The sequence below is a fragment of the Oncorhynchus clarkii genome, chromosome 16 (genome assembly GCF_045791955.1).
Source record: "Oncorhynchus clarkii lewisi isolate Uvic-CL-2024 chromosome 16, UVic_Ocla_1.0, whole genome shotgun sequence".
Lineage (NCBI taxonomy): Eukaryota > Metazoa > Chordata > Actinopteri > Salmoniformes > Salmonidae > Oncorhynchus > Oncorhynchus clarkii.
The window spans coordinates 69776060-69797533 of NC_092162.1; the positions used below are offsets into that span (position 1 = coordinate 69776060).

The window sequence follows — 21474 nt, forward strand, 5'->3', positions numbered from 1 at the left end:
ACATAGGTTAAAAGATTAACTTCTTGTGAATCCAACCAGGGTGTCAGCATACCATACGATTATTTGAGAACATAGCCCACTAGACAAATCATTACAAACAGTAACCAGCCAAGTAGAAAACTAAGAAAGTCAGAAATAGAGAAAATTAATCCCTTACCTTTGATGATCTTCATATGGTTGCACTCAGCAACCAGCAACATTTACTCAAAAAAGGTTCCCTTTGTTCGATAAAGTATCTTTATATCCAAAAACCTCTGCTTTGTTCTCGCGTTTTCTTCAGTAATTCACAGGCTCAAATGCAGTCAAAACAAGCAGACAAAAAAATCCAAATTGTATCCGTAAAGTTCATAGAAACATGTTAAACGATGTATAATTTAAACCCTCAGGTTGTTTTTAGCCTAAATAATCGCTAATATTTCAACAGGACAAAAACGTCATCAATATAAAAGGTAAACAAGAAAGGGACTCTCTCGGTCGCCGCATGAAAAAGCTCTGTGACACTTTAGTGTCCACTCATTCAGACTGCTCTTACTTCCTCATTTTTCAGAATAAAAGCCTGAAACAATTTCTAAAGACTGTTGACATCTAGTGGAAGGCATAGGAACTGCAATTTGAGTCCTAAGTCAATGGATACTGTAATGGAATTGAATAGAAAACTACAACAACAACAAATAATACTTCCCAAATCAGTTCTGTTATACTCACAGACACAGTTTTGGAAACTTTAGAGTGTTTTCTATCCAAATCTACCAGTTATATGCATATCATATCTTCTGGGCCCGAGAAGCAGGAAGTTTAATTTGGGCATGCTTTTCACCCAAAATTCTGAATGCTGCCCCCACCCTAGAGAAGTTAAAGTGTGTTTCAGAGGTTGGAGAAAGCATCTTTAACCCTCAATTTGGCCAAGTGAGTTTGGGAAGGCTACTGTGACTTACTTAGGGAAACAGGTGGGACGAGGTCAAGTGCGTCCAGTAACTGGCAAAGTGGAAGCAATTGTTGCTTTTCCTGCTCCAACAACTCACCGCCAGTTGCGCAGATTCCTGGGGATGGTAGGGTACTATCGTACGTTCTGTAAGAATTTTTCAACAGTAGGAGCTCCCCTTACATCTCTGCTCAGTCACAAAGTACCATTTAAGTGGTCCCAGGAATGTAACTATGCTTTTGAGTTTAGCCCTGCGGGCATACATATACCCGTAGAATGTATTATGTCTATGCACACTATGTAAGACCTAGGCGGACCATCCCCTGTATTTTGGTTAGTGCGCCAGTTGGTACAAGGTAAATAAGGTAGGAGAGGGGGCTTTAACTTTTACTTTCTTTGCTTTGGTTCTGTCCAGACCATTTTCCCCAATTTACAGTGTGAAGGAAATAAATTCCCTGATAACTCTAAATTCTCTGCCTCTGTGATCCTTGCCCGAACCTGCAATCCCATACCTCTTTTCTGTCATCCTTGCCCGCACCTGCAATCCCATACATTTTTTCACCCCACGGGGAGTTGCGTGTTGCTCAACTCTCTCACACACTCTGGTTTGCTTTCTGTGCCTTCTGCCTGCAGACATAACTGGTAATAAATCCCAAATAATGAAGTTGATATAGTTCATCACGGTAGTCATAGAAGCTGCATCTTCTCTCAGAACAATTTTAAATACTGATAGCTGACAGTGTGTAATGACATTTTCACCAAATTGTTAAGTCTTACCTTATGCATCTTTAACACGGAAGCTTACTTAAATTAGAGAATGAATATCCATCTTTGAAACTAAGGCCTGCATAAGCGTTTTCACATGGTGGACGTTGGCCTGCCCTGCTGATACTGTGTAATATGTGTTCAGGTGAGTGACTAAACACAGGTTTCTCTAGCTAGCTCTGCTGATCCTGAGTAATATGTGTTCAGGTGAGTGACTAAACACAGGTTTCTCTAGTTAGCTCTGCTGATACTGTGTAATATGTGTTCAGGTGAGTGACTAAACACAGGTTTCTCTAGTTAGCTCTGCTGATACTGTGTAATATGTGTTCAGGTGAGTGACTAAACACAGGTTTCTCTAGCTAGCTCTGCTGATACTGTGTATTATATAGGTTTCTCTAGCTAGCTCTGCTGATCCTGAGTAATATGTGTTCAGGTGAGTGACTAAACACAGGTTTCTCTAGTTAGCTCTGCTGATACTGTGTAATATGTGTTCAGGTGAGTGGCTAAACACAGGTTTCTCTAGCTAGCTCTGCTGATCATGTGTAATATGTGTTCAGGTGAGTGACTAAACACAGGTTTCTCTAGCTAGCTCTGCTGATCCTGTGTAATATGTGTTCAGGTTAGTGACTAAACACAGGTTTCTCTAGCTAGCTCTGCTGATCCTGTGTAATATGTGTTCAGGTGAGTGACTAAACACAGGTTTCTCTAGCTAGCTCTGCTGATCCTGTGTAATATGTGTTCAGGTGAGTGACTAAACACAGGTTTCTCTAGCTAGCTCTGCTGATCCTGTGTAATATGTGTTCAGGTTAGTGACTAAACACAGGCTTCTCTAGATAGCTCTGCTGATCCTGTGTAAAATGTGTTCAGGTGAGTGACTAAACACAGGTTTCTCTAGCTAAGGTCAGTTTTAATTGGACAGGTACTTTAAAAGCTTGACAGATCCTGTTCTATATTAGACAGTGTCATAATATATTAATGCATACCTGTGAATACTGCAGACTGTGTTAATGAATATTGTTTTATATTAATACAATTCAGTCTTTATTCTTTCAGATATTTCAGAGGCAACTTTGTTTGGAGAGATTAGTTCCAGCACCATAAACAACTCATATTCTGATGTAGCATCTGTAAGATTTGCTCTCATCATTATTCATGATGATTTGTAATTATAACAACATCAGAATTAATTTTATAATTAATTTCACAATATATTAATGCATACATGTTAATACTGCAGCCTGTGTTAATGAATATTGTTATATATTGTTATATACATATTAATGAATATTGACGTGCTCACTTACACAACAATATGTTTCATTACACATAATTCACCAAGTGGATCAGGAAGAAACAGCAGGATGTAGAGTGAGAGGTGCTGGGAGTAGGAGAGGGACTCCATGGTGTTGATCAGGAAGAAACAGCAGGAGGTGGAGTGGGGAGGTGCTGGGAGTAGGAGAGGGACTCCATGGTGTTGATCAGGAAGAAACAGCAGGAGGTAGAGTGGGAGGTGATGGGATTAGGAGAGGGACTCCATGGTGTTGATCAGGAGAAACAGCAGGAGGTGGAGTGGGGAGGTGCTGGGAGTAGGAGAGGGACTCCATGGTGTTGATCAGGAAGAAACAGCAGGAGGTAGAGTGGGAGGTGCTGGGAGTAGGAGAGGGACTCCATGGTGTTGATCAGGAGAAACAGCAGGAGGTAGAGTGGGAGGTGATGGGATTAGGATAGGGACTCCATGGTGTTGATCAGGAGAAACAGCAGGAGGTAGAGTGGGAGGTGCTGGGAGTAGGAGAGGGACTCCATGGTGTTGATCAGGAAGAAACAGCAGGATGTAGAGTGGGAGGTGCTGGGAGTAGGAGAGGGACTCCATGGTGTTGATCAGGAAGAAACAGCAGGAGGTAGAGTGGGAGGTGCTGGGAGAAGGAGAGGGACTCCATGGTGTTGAACAGGAAGAAACAGCAGGAGGTAGAGTGGGAGGTGCTGAGAGAAGGAGAGGGACTCCATGGTGTTGATCAGGAAGAAACAGCAGGAGGTAGAGTGGGAGGTGCTGGGAGAAGGAGAGGGACTCCATGGTGTTGAAGAGGGGAGAAACAGCAGGAGGTAGAGTGGGAGGTGCTGGGAGTAGGAGAGGGACTCCATGGCTTTGAATGTCCGAATCAGAGCTCCTTTGAGTTGGAGGCTTCATAAATTGATCCGTACAAATTTGTATTTCAGGTTACGTGACGCACACACATGGCAACCACACTGCAGTTGATCGGTGGTGGAGGAGGCTGTTCATTTGAATTCCACGGCATGAACAACGGTGCCACCCTCAAGAAGATCGGAGTGGCGGTGGAACGCTGGCAGGTCAAAGCTGTGTGGGAGGAGCTAGTGGACAGGCACGTTGCGACTTTTGTAGATGCGAACACTTTCAATGAGTTTGAGTTGTACCTCGGCGAGCACATCACCAAGCTGTCTCTGTGGGGTAACGGCGCCGGCTAACGTCCGGGTGCCATCAAGTTCACGACGAGTAAGAATCAGCAGTTCTTTGAAAAAATCAGCTGGCCACTGAAGTACTGAAGAGTACACCGTAGATGTGGGGTCCGGATTCTGCCTGGGGCTGGAGGGCAGGTCTGGCTCGGACATTGACTGCATGGGCTTCCTCTTCATCAACACCATCAAGTCATCCGTGCTGACCGACATGGAGTATCCCACCCTGTCTCTCTTCAAACCCCAGGTGAGCTCTTCCATAGATGTGTGTAGACAGCTGAGGAAAACTCTACCATTAAAGGGAGGGAGGGAGGTAGTGGTGAAGAGAGGGGAGGAGGGGAGGAGGAAGAGGGGAAGAGAGGGAAGGAGGGAAGAGGGGAAGAGAGGGAGGGAGGAGAGGAGGTAGAGGTGAAGAGAGGGAGGAGGAAGAGGTGAAGAGAGAGGGGGGAGGGGAAGAGAGGGAGGGGAGGAGAGGAGAGGAGGTAGTGGTGGAGAGAGGGAGGGCTGATGCTCTAACATTAAGGGGGCTGTCCACTTTAAAACATGTAATCCAATATGGGGGTCGACATTCATCAAGCATCTCATTTCTAGGACAGTCATTCCTTATATTTAATTGGCCTTGGTCAGTAAAATAGCCCCAAAATCCTTTTATTTATTTTTTTAAACCTTTACACATACAGTGCCTTGCGAAAGTATTCGGCCCTCTTGAACTTTGCGACCTTTTGCCCCATTTCAGGCTTCAAACATAAAGATATAAAACTGTATTTTTTTGTGAAGAATCAACAACAAGTGGGGAAACAATCATGAAGTGGAGCGACATTTATTGGATATTTCAAACTTTTTTAACAAATCAAAAACTGAAAAATTGGGCGTGCAAAATTATTCAGCCCCTTTACTTTCAGTGCAGCAAACTCTCTCCAGAAGTTCAGTGAGGATCTCTGAATGATCCAATGTTGACCTAAATGACTAATGATGATAAATACAATCCACCTGTGTGTAATCAAGTCTCCGTATAAATGCACCTGCACTGTGATAGTCTCAGAGGGACGTTAAAAGCGCAGAGAGCATCATGAAGAACAAGGAACACACCAGGCAGGTCCGAGATACTGTTGTGAAGAAGTTTAAAGCCGGATTTGGATACAAAAAGATTTCCCAAGCTTTAAACATCCCAAGGAGCACTGTGCAAGCGATAATATTGAAATGGAAGGAGTATCAGACCACTGCAAATCTACCAAGACCTGGCCGTCCCTCTAAACTTTCAGCTCATACAAGGAGAAGACTGATCAGAGATGCAGCCAAGAGGCCCATGATCACTCTGGATGAACTGCAGAGATCTACAGCTGAGGTGGGAGACTCTGTCCACAGGACAACAATCAGTCGTATATTGCACAAATCTGGCCTTTATGGAAGAGTGGCAAGAAGAAAGCCATTTCTTAAAGATATCCATAAAAAGTGTTGTTTAAAGTTTGCCACAAGCCACCTGGGAGACAAACCAAACATGTGGAAGCAGAAGGTGCTCTGGTCAGATGAAACCAAAATTGAACTTTTTGGCAACAATGCAAAACGTTATGTTTGGCGTAAAAGCAACACAGCTGAACACACCATCCCCACTGTCAAACATGGTGGTGGCAGCATCATGGTTTGGGCCTGCTTTTCTTCAGCAGGGACAGGGATGATGGTTAAAATTGATGGGAAGATGGATGGAGCCAAATACAGGACCATTCTGGAAGAAAACCTGATGGAGTCTGCAAAAGACCTGAGACTGGGATGGAGATTTGTCTTCCAACAAGACAATGATCCAAAACATAAAGCAAAATCTACAATGGAATGGTTCAAAAATAAACATATCCAGGTGTAAGAATGGCCAAGTCAAAGTCCAGACCTGAATCCAATCGAGAATCTGTGGAAAGAACTGAAAAGTGCTGTTCACAAATGCTCTCCATCCAACCTCACTGAGCTCGAGCTGTTTTGCAAGGAGGAATGGGAAAAAATGTCAGTCTCTCGATGTGCAAAACTGATAGAGACATACCCCAAGCGACTTACAGCTGTAATCGCAGCAAAAGGTGGCGCTACAAAGTATTAACTTAAGGGGGCTGAATAATTTTGCACGCCCAATTTTTCAGTTTTTGATTTGTTAAAAAGGTTTGAAATATCCAATAAATGTCGTTCCACTTCATGATTGTGTCCCACTTGTTGTTGATTCTTCACAAAAAAAATACAGTTTTATATCTTTATGTTTGAAGCCTGAAATGTGGCAAAAGGTCGCAAAGTTCAAGGGGGCCGAATACTTTCGCAAGGCACTGTAAGCATCAGGCCAAGATAACACACACGTTATTATTGTTGGCTTTCTAAAAATCTATTTATCAGTTCCTCACCGATGATTAGTTCTTAAATTGTCTTTGTCTTGTTTGAACAACTTGTATCTTTGTGTGTTGATTTTAGGTGACCCCAGAATATGTGAAATCCGTGTCTCACCACAACAACACCTCTTCGGTTCAAGAAGAGTCCATTACATACAGCAAAACCCTGACCATGTCTTCCTCCTGGTCCGTCAGCAACAAAATAGAATCCACCTTGAGTGTGTCAACGTGGGGATCCCGTATCTGGTCGAGGTGTCATCAGGGTTCAGCTTGACCGTGGGAGTGGAGCAATCCACCAGCCTGCAGAAGACAGAGACCATAACAGAATCGGATACTATCAAAGTGAAGATCCCTCCATGGACGACCATGGATGTTGAGAGCACAATGGGAAAAGCAAATTTCGACCTTGACTACAGGGCCATAGTGAAAGTCACCTGCATGAATGGCAGTCAGCTGTTCTTCCCATCCACTGGTGTGACTTACACTTCATTGACGTTATCCACAAAGGAGAGATGAGACAAGTGTATGACATCATGAATAGTGTGCACAGTGATAGAAATTGACACCATGACTGATTCTTTGTGTGCCTTTTCTGTTATTATGATCATCTTTGAGTGATTCTAATTGGACCCAGGTTTTTTTGTCTCAGCAGAGGGCGTAACAACAGGTGGATCTTTCCTACAATCCGGTGCCTTTTGTGTCCAATGACGTTGTAATAACACTTTGTATGAATTATTGAACAACATTCATATCAAAATGTTTTATGGTTAGACCCCCATTTACCATAAACACAATGTTATGTAACGATAACTTAATTTCAGAAAGAATTTGTCTTGTGTGTTTGTCATATCTTGTTATGGGATTTTTATCAATAATGACTAAACGAGGTATACTGCACTATAACTGGCAAGAATTCTACCCTGTCTTTCTTGTAGTATTAAATCATGTTTGTCCATTAGGAACGGGTTATATGGCATGTACCTAGGAAGAAAGGAATGTATGTGGAGATAAGAGAGGACAGGGAGAGCTCCTCCAGAGTTATGGTGTCTGGGGGAGCCTGGAACGGTCAGCTGAGGGGTTATAAACTGTGGTTAGACTCATGTGAAAATCCATGTTTGTGTGTATGTATGTGCGTAGTTTAGAAATGATATAAGAAGGACTGTAATTGTGAAAACTTTGGAGCTCTCGCAAATAAATTGGGACCTGATCAATTGTGAGCTGGGAATTCTGTCTGTTTTATTTAAGACCAGAACTTTACAAACTCTGGGTATCAGACAGATAAACATAATTGGAGTTTATGAACACTGATTAAATAATTACTTCGCACATCTCCAGTTAAATTTAAATTAGCATTGGATATACTATTCACAAATATTGTCGTTACGTTGATCTCTTTCTAACAAATGGTTTATTATGATTAACACACGCAGTCCCTCAAACACGCGTACATTCACATCTGTTAACAGACTCGTATTGTGACTGCTAAATACTGCACAATTTAAACACTTGCCTCAATCCCCCTAACCCAAAAGACGTGTAAATATTGGACTATACATTGTGTATAATACAAGCAGCATCTCAGCTGCAACTAACAGCATTTCTGTTGTAAATCCTGTCACTATGGGGCAGCAGGTAGCCTAGTTGTTAGAGCATTGGGTCTTTAACTGAAAAGTTGCTATTTCAAATCCCTGAGATGACAAGGTATAAATCTGTTCTGCCCCTGAACAAGGCAGTTAACACACTGTTCCTAGGCCGTCATTGTCGATAACAATTCGTTCTTAACTGACTTGCCTAGTTAAATGAAGGTCAAATAAATTTTTTTATTTAGAACTCAAAATAAAGTCAAACAAGTTGAGCTGAATTTGTGTCTACAGATTATCTACTCCACATTCAACTACGTATCAACTGATGAGCATGTTCAGTGCATTTACTAATACTAGTAACTCTCTGTAGATATGAATTGGGAATCTCTAAATGAAGTGAAAGACTGTTTAAATTAATATGCATTAATCACTCAATAGAAATGCATCAGGACTATCTAAATGAAGTGAAAGACTGTTTAAATTAATATGCAATAATCACTAAACAGATATCCATTGGGACAGTTCAATTACTAACACTAGTAACTCTGTAGCTATTCAGTGGGACTATCTAAATGATTAACCAGGCAAGTCAGTTAAGAAAACATTTCTTACTTACAATGACGGCCTACCAAAAGGGATGGTGCTTAAAAATGGTGATTAAAAATATAAAATATAGAACCAAATAGACTTCACGAAGCAGCCACAACTGTCAGTAAGAGTGTCCATGATTGAGTTTTTGAAGAGATTAAGATAAATAACGTGAAAGACTTTAAATTAATATTTAATTACTCAACGCATCCAAATGTGCAAATCCTGGAATTAATTAAATTACCTTTTGACACTGCATCACCTGGGGGAATATACTGAACAATAATATATATATCACTATGTAAAGTGTTGGTTCCACTGCATCACCTGGGGGAATACACTGAACAATAATATATATCACCATGTAAGGTGTTGGTCCCACTGCATCACCTGGGGGAATATACTGAACAATAATGTATATATCACTATGTAAGGTGTTGGTCCCACTGCATCACCTGGGGGAATACACTGAACAATAATATATATCACTATGTAAAGTGTTGGTCCCACTGCATCACCTGTGGGAATACACTGAACACTAATATATATCACCATGTAAAGTGTTGGTCCCACTGCATCACCTGGGGGAATACACTGAACAATAATATATATCACCATGTAAAGTGTTGGTCCCACTGCATCACCTGGGGGAATACACTGAACAATAATATATATCACCATGTAAGGTGTTGGTCCCACTGCATCACCTGGGGGAATACACTGAACAATAATATATATCACCATGTAAAGTGTTGGTCCCACTGCATCACCTGGGGGAATACACTGAACAATAATATATATCACCATGTAAAGTGTTGGTCCCACTGCATCACCTGGGGGAATACACTGAACAATAATATATATCACTATGTAAAGTGTTGGTCCCACTGCATCACCTGGGGGAATACACTGAACACTAATATATATCACTATGTAAAGTGTTGGTCCCACTGCATCACCTGGGGGAATACACTGAACAATAATATATATCACCATGTGTAGTGTTGGTCCCACTGCATCACCTGGGGGAATACACTGAACAATAATATATATCACCATGTAAAGTGTTGGTCCCACTGCATCACCTGGGGGAATACACTGAACAATAATATATATATCACTATGTAAAGTGTTGGTCCCACTGCATCACCTGGGGGAATATACTGAACAATAATATATATCACCATGTAAAGTGTTGGTTCCACTGCAGCACCTGGGGGAATACACTGAACAATAATATATATCACTATGTAAAGTGTTGGTCCCACTGCATCACCTGGGGGAATACACTGAACAATAATATATATCACTATGTAAAGTGTTGGTCCCACTGCATCACCTGGGGGAATACACTGAACAATAATATATATCACCATGTAAAGTGTTGGTCCCACTGCATCACCTGGGGGAATACACTGAACAATAATATATATCACTATGTAAAGTGTTGGTCCCACTGCATCACCTGGGGGAATACACTGAACACTAATATATATCACTATGTAAAGTGTTGGTCCCACTGCATCACCTGGGGGAATACACTGAACAATAATATATATCACCATGTGTAGTGTTGGTCCCACTGCATCACCTGGGGGAATACACTGAACAATAATATATATCACCATGTAAAGTGTTGGTCCCACTGCATCACCTGGGGGAATACACTGAACAATAATATATATATCACTATGTAAAGTGTTGGTTCCACTGCAGCACCTGGGGGAATACACTGAACAATAATATATATCACTATGTAAAGTGTTGGTCCCACTGCATCACCTGGGGGAAAACACTGAACAATAATATATATCACTATGTAAAGTGTTGGTCCCACTGCATCACCTGGGGGAATACACTGAACAATAATATATATCACCATGTAAAGTGTTGGTCCCACTGCATCACCTGGGGGAATACACTGAACAATAATATATATCACTATGTAAAGTGTTGGTCCCACTGCATCACCTGGGGGAATACACTGAACAATAATATATATCACTATGTAAAGTGTTGGTCCCACTGCATCACCTGGGGGAATATACTGAACAATAATATATATATCACTATGTAAAGTGTTGGTTCCACTGCAGCACCTGGGGGAATACACTGAACAATAATATATATATCACTATGTAAAGTGTTGGTTCCACTGCAGCACCTGGGGGAATATACTGAACACTGTCGCTGTTATGCATTTTCCCTTTGCCAAGATAATCCATCCATCTGACAGGTGTGACATATCAAGAAGCTCATTAAACAGTATGATCATTACACAGGTGAACCTTGTGCTGGGGACAATAAATGGCCACTCTAAAATGTGCAGTTTTGTCACAGAATACAATGCCACAGATATATGATGTTGAATATGGAATTGAATAGAAAACTACAACAACAACAAATAATACTTCCCAAATCAGTTCTGTTATACTCACAGACACAGTTTTGGAAACTTTAGAGTGTTTTCTATCCAAATCTACCAGTTATATGCATATCATATCTTCTGGGCCCGAGAAGCAGGAAGTTTAATTTGGGCATGCTTTTCACCCAAAATTCTGAATGCTGCCCCCACCCTAGAGAAGTTAAAGTGTGTTTCAGAGGTTGGAGAAAGCATCTTTAACCCTCAATTTGGCCAAGTGAGTTTGGGAAGGCTACTGTGACTTACTTAGGGAAACAGGTGGGACGAGGTCAAGTGCGTCCAGTAACTGGCAAAGTGGAAGCAATTGTTGCTTTTCCTGCTCCAACAACTCACCGCCAGTTGCGCAGATTCCTGGGGATGGTAGGGTACTATCGTACGTTCTGTAAGAATTTTTCAACAGTAGGAGCTCCCCTTACATCTCTGCTCAGTCACAAAGTACCATTTAAGTGGTCCCAGGAATGTAACTATGCTTTTGAGTTTAGCCCTGCGGGCATACATATACCCGTAGAATGTATTATGTCTATGCACACTATGTAAGACCTAGGCGGACCATCCCCTGTATTTTGGTTAGTGCGCCAGTTGGTACAAGGTAAATAAGGTAGGAGAGGGGGCTTTAACTTTTACTTTCTTTGCTTTGGTTCTGTCCAGACCATTTTCCCCAATTTACAGTGTGAAGGAAATAAATTCCCTGATAACTCTAAATTCTCTGCCTCTGTGATCCTTGCCCGAACCTGCAATCCCATACCTCTTTTCTGTCATCCTTGCCCGCACCTGCAATCCCATACATTTTTTCACCCCACGGGGAGTTGCGTGTTGCTCAACTCTCTCACACACTCTGGTTTGCTTTCTGTGCCTTCTGCCTGCAGACATAACTGGTAATAAATCCCAAATAATGAAGTTGATATAGTTCATCACGGTAGTCATAGAAGCTGCATCTTCTCTCAGAACAATTTTAAATACTGATAGCTGACAGTGTGTAATGACATTTTCACCAAATTGTTAAGTCTTACCTTATGCATCTTTAACACGGAAGCTTACTTAAATTAGAGAATGAATATCCATCTTTGAAACTAAGGCCTGCATAAGCGTTTTCACATGGTGGACGTTGGCCTGCCCTGCTGATACTGTGTAATATGTGTTCAGGTGAGTGACTAAACACAGGTTTCTCTAGCTAGCTCTGCTGATCCTGAGTAATATGTGTTCAGGTGAGTGACTAAACACAGGTTTCTCTAGTTAGCTCTGCTGATACTGTGTAATATGTGTTCAGGTGAGTGACTAAACACAGGTTTCTCTAGTTAGCTCTGCTGATACTGTGTAATATGTGTTCAGGTGAGTGACTAAACACAGGTTTCTCTAGCTAGCTCTGCTGATACTGTGTATTATATAGGTTTCTCTAGCTAGCTCTGCTGATCCTGAGTAATATGTGTTCAGGTGAGTGACTAAACACAGGTTTCTCTAGTTAGCTCTGCTGATACTGTGTAATATGTGTTCAGGTGAGTGGCTAAACACAGGTTTCTCTAGCTAGCTCTGCTGATCATGTGTAATATGTGTTCAGGTGAGTGACTAAACACAGGTTTCTCTAGCTAGCTCTGCTGATCCTGTGTAATATGTGTTCAGGTTAGTGACTAAACACAGGTTTCTCTAGCTAGCTCTGCTGATCCTGTGTAATATGTGTTCAGGTGAGTGACTAAACACAGGTTTCTCTAGCTAGCTCTGCTGATCCTGTGTAATATGTGTTCAGGTGAGTGACTAAACACAGGTTTCTCTAGCTAGCTCTGCTGATCCTGTGTAATATGTGTTCAGGTTAGTGACTAAACACAGGCTTCTCTAGATAGCTCTGCTGATCCTGTGTAAAATGTGTTCAGGTGAGTGACTAAACACAGGTTTCTCTAGCTAAGGTCAGTTTTAATTGGACAGGTACTTTAAAAGCTTGACAGATCCTGTTCTATATTAGACAGTGTCATAATATATTAATGCATACCTGTGAATACTGCAGACTGTGTTAATGAATATTGTTTTATATTAATACAATTCAGTCTTTATTCTTTCAGATATTTCAGAGGCAACTTTGTTTGGAGAGATTAGTTCCAGCACCATAAACAACTCATATTCTGATGTAGCATCTGTAAGATTTGCTCTCATCATTATTCATGATGATTTGTAATTATAACAACATCAGAATTAATTTTATAATTAATTTCACAATATATTAATGCATACATGTTAATACTGCAGCCTGTGTTAATGAATATTGTTATATATTGTTATATACATATTAATGAATATTGACGTGCTCACTTACACAACAATATGTTTCATTACACATAATTCACCAAGTGGATCAGGAAGAAACAGCAGGATGTAGAGTGAGAGGTGCTGGGAGTAGGAGAGGGACTCCATGGTGTTGATCAGGAAGAAACAGCAGGAGGTGGAGTGGGGAGGTGCTGGGAGTAGGAGAGGGACTCCATGGTGTTGATCAGGAAGAAACAGCAGGAGGTAGAGTGGGAGGTGATGGGATTAGGAGAGGGACTCCATGGTGTTGATCAGGAGAAACAGCAGGAGGTGGAGTGGGGAGGTGCTGGGAGTAGGAGAGGGACTCCATGGTGTTGATCAGGAAGAAACAGCAGGAGGTAGAGTGGGAGGTGCTGGGAGTAGGAGAGGGACTCCATGGTGTTGATCAGGAGAAACAGCAGGAGGTAGAGTGGGAGGTGATGGGATTAGGATAGGGACTCCATGGTGTTGATCAGGAGAAACAGCAGGAGGTAGAGTGGGAGGTGCTGGGAGTAGGAGAGGGACTCCATGGTGTTGATCAGGAAGAAACAGCAGGATGTAGAGTGGGAGGTGCTGGGAGTAGGAGAGGGACTCCATGGTGTTGATCAGGAAGAAACAGCAGGAGGTAGAGTGGGAGGTGCTGGGAGAAGGAGAGGGACTCCATGGTGTTGAACAGGAAGAAACAGCAGGAGGTAGAGTGGGAGGTGCTGAGAGAAGGAGAGGGACTCCATGGTGTTGATCAGGAAGAAACAGCAGGAGGTAGAGTGGGAGGTGCTGGGAGAAGGAGAGGGACTCCATGGTGTTGAAGAGGGGAGAAACAGCAGGAGGTAGAGTGGGAGGTGCTGGGAGTAGGAGAGGGACTCCATGGCTTTGAATGTCCGAATCAGAGCTCCTTTGAGTTGGAGGCTTCATAAATTGATCCGTACAAATTTGTATTTCAGGTTACGTGACGCACACACATGGCAACCACACTGCAGTTGATCGGTGGTGGAGGAGGCTGTTCATTTGAATTCCACGGCATGAACAACGGTGCCACCCTCAAGAAGATCGGAGTGGCGGTGGAACGCTGGCAGGTCAAAGCTGTGTGGGAGGAGCTAGTGGACAGGCACGTTGCGACTTTTGTAGATGCGAACACTTTCAATGAGTTTGAGTTGTACCTCGGCGAGCACATCACCAAGCTGTCTCTGTGGGGTAACGGCGCCGGCTAACGTCCGGGTGCCATCAAGTTCACGACGAGTAAGAATCAGCAGTTCTTTGAAAAAATCAGCTGGCCACTGAAGTACTGAAGAGTACACCGTAGATGTGGGGTCCGGATTCTGCCTGGGGCTGGAGGGCAGGTCTGGCTCGGACATTGACTGCATGGGCTTCCTCTTCATCAACACCATCAAGTCATCCGTGCTGACCGACATGGAGTATCCCACCCTGTCTCTCTTCAAACCCCAGGTGAGCTCTTCCATAGATGTGTGTAGACAGCTGAGGAAAACTCTACCATTAAAGGGAGGGAGGGAGGTAGTGGTGAAGAGAGGGGAGGAGGGGAGGAGGAAGAGGGGAAGAGAGGGAAGGAGGGAAGAGGGGAAGAGAGGGAGGGAGGAGAGGAGGTAGAGGTGAAGAGAGGGAGGAGGAAGAGGTGAAGAGAGAGGGGGGAGGGGAAGAGAGGGAGGGGAGGAGAGGAGAGGAGGTAGTGGTGGAGAGAGGGAGGGCTGATGCTCTAACATTAAGGGGGCTGTCCACTTTAAAACATGTAATCCAATATGGGGGTCGACATTCATCAAGCATCTCATTTCTAGGACAGTCATTCCTTATATTTAATTGGCCTTGGTCAGTAAAATAGCCCCAAAATCCTTTTATTTATTTTTTTAAACCTTTACACATACAGTGCCTTGCGAAAGTATTCGGCCCTCTTGAACTTTGCGACCTTTTGCCCCATTTCAGGCTTCAAACATAAAGATATAAAACTGTATTTTTTTGTGAAGAATCAACAACAAGTGGGGAAACAATCATGAAGTGGAGCGACATTTATTGGATATTTCAAACTTTTTTAACAAATCAAAAACTGAAAAATTGGGCGTGCAAAATTATTCAGCCCCTTTACTTTCAGTGCAGCAAACTCTCTCCAGAAGTTCAGTGAGGATCTCTGAATGATCCAATGTTGACCTAAATGACTAATGATGATAAATACAATCCACCTGTGTGTAATCAAGTCTCCGTATAAATGCACCTGCACTGTGATAGTCTCAGAGGGACGTTAAAAGCGCAGAGAGCATCATGAAGAACAAGGAACACACCAGGCAGGTCCGAGATACTGTTGTGAAGAAGTTTAAAGCCGGATTTGGATACAAAAAGATTTCCCAAGCTTTAAACATCCCAAGGAGCACTGTGCAAGCGATAATATTGAAATGGAAGGAGTATCAGACCACTGCAAATCTACCAAGACCTGGCCGTCCCTCTAAACTTTCAGCTCATACAAGGAGAAGACTGATCAGAGATGCAGCCAAGAGGCCCATGATCACTCTGGATGAACTGCAGAGATCTACAGCTGAGGTGGGAGACTCTGTCCACAGGACAACAATCAGTCGTATATTGCACAAATCTGGCCTTTATGGAAGAGTGGCAAGAAGAAAGCCATTTCTTAAAGATATCCATAAAAAGTGTTGTTTAAAGTTTGCCACAAGCCACCTGGGAGACAAACCAAACATGTGGAAGCAGAAGGTGCTCTGGTCAGATGAAACCAAAATTGAACTTTTTGGCAACAATGCAAAACGTTATGTTTGGCGTAAAAGCAACACAGCTGAACACACCATCCCCACTGTCAAACATGGTGGTGGCAGCATCATGGTTTGGGCCTGCTTTTCTTCAGCAGGGACAGGGATGATGGTTAAAATTGATGGGAAGATGGATGGAGCCAAATACAGGACCATTCTGGAAGAAAACCTGATGGAGTCTGCAAAAGACCTGAGACTGGGATGGAGATTTGTCTTCCAACAAGACAATGATCCAAAACATAAAGCAAAATCTACAATGGAATGGTTCAAAAATAAACATATCCAGGTGTAAGAATGGCCAAGTCAAAGTCCAGACCTGAATCCAATCGAGAATCTGTGGAAAGAACTGAAAAGTGCTGTTCACAAATGCTCTCCATCCAACCTCACTGAGCTCGAGCTGTTTTGCAAGGAGGAATGGGAAAAAATGTCAGTCTCTCGATGTGCAAAACTGATAGAGACATACCCCAAGCGACTTACAGCTGTAATCGCAGCAAAAGGTGGCGCTACAAAGTATTAACTTAAGGGGGCTGAATAATTTTGCACGCCCAATTTTTCAGTTTTTGATTTGTTAAAAAGGTTTGAAATATCCAATAAATGTCGTTCCACTTCATGATTGTGTCCCACTTGTTGTTGATTCTTCACAAAAAAAATACAGTTTTATATCTTTATGTTTGAAGCCTGAAATGTGGCAAAAGGTCGCAAAGTTCAAGGGGGCCGAATACTTTCGCAAGGCACTGTAAGCATCAGGCCAAGATAACACACACGTTATTATTGTTGGCTTTCTAAAAATCTATTTATCAGTTCCTCACCGATGATTAGTTCTTAAATTGTCTTTGTCTTGTTTGAACAACTTGTATCTTTGTGTGTTGATTTTAGGTGACCCCAGAATATGTGAAATCCGTGTCTCACCACAACAACACCTCTTCGGTTCAAGAAGAGTCCATTACATACAGCAAAACCCTGACCATGTCTTCCTCCTGGTCCGTCAGCAACAAAATAGAATCCACCTTGAGTGTGTCAACGTGGGGATCCCGTATCTGGTCGAGGTGTCATCAGGGTTCAGCTTGACCGTGGGAGTGGAGCAATCCACCAGCCTGCAGAAGACAGAGACCATAACAGAATCGGATACTATCAAAGTGAAGATCCCTCCATGGACGACCATGGATGTTGAGAGCACAATGGGAAAAGCAAATTTCGACCTTGACTACAGGGCCATAGTGAAAGTCACCTGCATGAATGGCAGTCAGCTGTTCTTCCCATCCACTGGTGTGACTTACACTTCATTGACGTTATCCACAAAGGAGAGATGAGACAAGTGTATGACATCATGAATAGTGTGCACAGTGATAGAAATTGACACCATGACTGATTCTTTGTGTGCCTTTTCTGTTATTATGATCATCTTTGAGTGATTCTAATTGGACCCAGGTTTTTTTGTCTCAGCAGAGGGCGTAACAACAGGTGGATCTTTCCTACAATCCGGTGCCTTTTGTGTCCAATGACGTTGTAATAACACTTTGTATGAATTATTGAACAACATTCATATCAAAATGTTTTATGGTTAGACCCCCATTTACCATAAACACAATGTTATGTAACGATAACTTAATTTCAGAAAGAATTTGTCTTGTGTGTTTGTCATATCTTGTTATGGGATTTTTATCAATAATGACTAAACGAGGTATACTGCACTATAACTGGCAAGAATTCTACCCTGTCTTTCTTGTAGTATTAAATCATGTTTGTCCATTAGGAACGGGTTATATGGCATGTACCTAGGAAGAAAGGAATGTATGTGGAGATAAGAGAGGACAGGGAGAGCTCCTCCAGAGTTATGGTGTCTGGGGGAGCCTGGAACGGTCAGCTGAGGGGTTATAAACTGTGGTTAGACTCATGTGAAAATCCATGTTTGTGTGTATGTATGTGCGTAGTTTAGAAATGATATAAGAAGGACTGTAATTGTGAAAACTTTGGAGCTCTCGCAAATAAATTGGGACCTGATCAATTGTGAGCTGGGAATTCTGTCTGTTTTATTTAAGACCAGAACTTTACAAACTCTGGGTATCAGACAGATAAACATAATTGGAGTTTATGAACACTGATTAAATAATTACTTCGCACATCTCCAGTTAAATTTAAATTAGCATTGGATATACTATTCACAAATATTGTCGTTACGTTGATCTCTTTCTAACAAATGGTTTATTATGATTAACACACGCAGTCCCTCAAACACGCGTACATTCACATCTGTTAACAGACTCGTATTGTGACTGCTAAATACTGCACAATTTAAACACTTGCCTCAATCCCCCTAACCCAAAAGACGTGTAAATATTGGACTATACATTGTGTATAATACAAGCAGCATCTCAGCTGCAACTAACAGCATTTCTGTTGTAAATCCTGTCACTATGGGGCAGCAGGTAGCCTAGTTGTTAGAGCATTGGGTCTTTAACTGAAAAGTTGCTATTTCAAATCCCTGAGATGACAAGGTATAAATCTGTTCTGCCCCTGAACAAGGCAGTTAACACACTGTTCCTAGGCCGTCATTGTCGATAACAATTCGTTCTTAACTGACTTGCCTAGTTAAATGAAGGTCAAATAAATTTTTTTATTTAGAACTCAAAATAAAGTCAAACAAGTTGAGCTGAATTTGTGTCTACAGATTATCTACTCCACATTCAACTACGTATCAACTGATGAGCATGTTCAGTGCATTTACTAATACTAGTAACTCTCTGTAGATATGAATTGGGAATCTCTAAATGAAGTGAAAGACTGTTTAAATTAATATGCATTAATCACTCAATAGAAATGCATCAGGACTATCTAAATGAAGTGAAAGACTGTTTAAATTAATATGCAATAATCACTAAACAGATATCCATTGGGACAGTTCAATTACTAACACTAGTAACTCTGTAGCTATTCAGTGGGACTATCTAAATGATTAACCAGGCAAGTCAGTTAAGAAAACATTTCTTACTTACAATGACGGCCTACCAAAAGGGATGGTGCTTAAAAATGGTGATTAAAAATATAAAATATAGAACCAAATAGACTTCACGAAGCAGCCACAACTGTCAGTAAGAGTGTCCATGATTGAGTTTTTGAAGAGATTAAGATAAATAACGTGAAAGACTTTAAATTAATATTTAATTACTCAACGCATCCAAATGTGCAAATCCTGGAATTAATTAAATTACCTTTTGACACTGCATCACCTGGGGGAATATACTGAACAATAATATATATATCACTATGTAAAGTGTTGGTTCCACTGCATCACCTGGGGGAATACACTGAACAATAATATATATCACCATGTAAGGTGTTGGTCCCACTGCATCACCTGGGGGAATATACTGAACAATAATGTATATATCACTATGTAAGGTGTTGGTCCCACTGCATCACCTGGGGGAATACACTGAACAATAATATATATCACTATGTAAAGTGTTGGTCCCACTGCATCACCTGTGGGAATACACTGAACACTAATATATATCACCATGTAAAGTGTTGGTCCCACTGCATCACCTGGGGGAATACACTGAACAATAATATATATCACCATGTAAAGTGTTGGTCCCACTGCATCACCTGGGGGAATACACTGAACAATAATATATATCACCATGTAAGGTGTTGGTCCCACTGCATCACCTGGGGGAATACACTGAACAATAATATATATCACCATGTAAAGTGTTGGTCCCACTGCATCACCTGGGGGAATACACTGAACAATAATATATATCACCATGTAAAGTGTTGGTCCCACTGCATCACCTGGGGGAATACACTGAACAATAATATATATCACTATGTAAAGTGTTGGTCCCACTGCATCACCTGGGGGAATACACTGAACACTAATATATATCACTATGTAAAGTGTTGGTCCCACTGCATCACCTGGGGGAATACACTGAACAATAATATATATCACCATGTGTAGTGTTGGTCCCACTGCATCACCTGGGGGAATACACTGAACAATAATATATATCACCATGTAAAGTGTTGGTCCCACTGCATCACCTGGGGGAATACACTGAACAATAATATATATATCACTATGTAAAGTGTTGGTCCCACTGCATCACCTGGGGGAATATACTGAACAATAATATATATCACCATGTAAAGTGTTGGTTCCACTGCAGCACCTGGGGGAATACACTGAACAATAATATATATCACTATGTAAAGTGTTGGTCCCACTGCATCACCTGGGGGAATACACTGAACAATAATATATATCACTATGTAAAGTGTTGGTCCCACTGCATCACCTGGGGGAATACACTGAACAATAATATATATCACCATGTAAAGTGTTGGTCCCACTGCATCACCTGGGGGAATACACTGAACAATAATATATATCACTATGTAAAGTGTTGGTCCCACTGCATCACCTGGGGGAATACACTGAACACTAATATATATCACTATGTAAAGTGTTGGTCCCACTGCATCACCTGGGGGAATACACTGAACAATAATATATATCACCATGTGTAGTGTTGGTCCCACTGCATCACCTGGGGGAATACACTGAACAATAATATATATCACCATGTAAAGTGTTGGTCCCACTGCATCACCTGGGGGAATACACTGAACAATAATATATATATCACTATGTAAAGTGTTGGTTCCACTGCAGCACCTGGGGGAATACACTGAACAATAATATATATCACTATGTAAAGTGTTGGTCCCACTGCATCACCTGGGGGAAAACACTGAACAATAATATATATCACTATGTAAAGTGTTGGTCCCACTGCATCACCTGGGGGAATACACTGAACAATAATATATATCACCATGTAAAGTGTTGGTCCCACTGCATCACCTGGGGGAATACACTGAACAATAATATATATCACTATGTAAAGTGTTGGTCCCACTGCATCACCTGGGGGAATACACTGAACAATAATATATATCACTATGTAAAGTGTTGGTCCCACTGCATCACCTGGGGGAATATACTGAACAATAATATATATATCACTATGTAAAGTGTTGGTTCCACTGCAGCACCTGGGGGAATACACTGAACAATAATATATATATCACTATGTAAAGTGTTGGTTCCACTGCAGCACCTGGGGGAATATACTGAACACTGTCGCTGTTATGCATTTTCCCTTTGCCAAGATAATCCATCCATCTGACAGGTGTGACATATCAAGAAGCTCATTAAACAGTATGATCATTACACAGGTGAACCTTGTGCTGGGGACAATAAATGGCCACTCTAAAATGTGCAGTTTTGTCACAGAATACAATGCCACAGATATATGATGTT

General features: G+C 41.7%; 2 pseudogenes; both read left to right on the forward strand.

Moving 5' to 3' along the window:
* The first annotated feature begins 3919 nt into the window (after positions 1-3919).
* LOC139367777 (aerolysin-like protein) lies at positions 3920-7032 on the forward strand (annotated as a pseudogene).
* A 7307-nt stretch (positions 7033-14339) lies between these two features.
* Positions 14340-17452, forward strand: LOC139367778 (aerolysin-like protein; annotated as a pseudogene).
* Positions 17453-21474: the final 4022 nt, after the last annotated feature.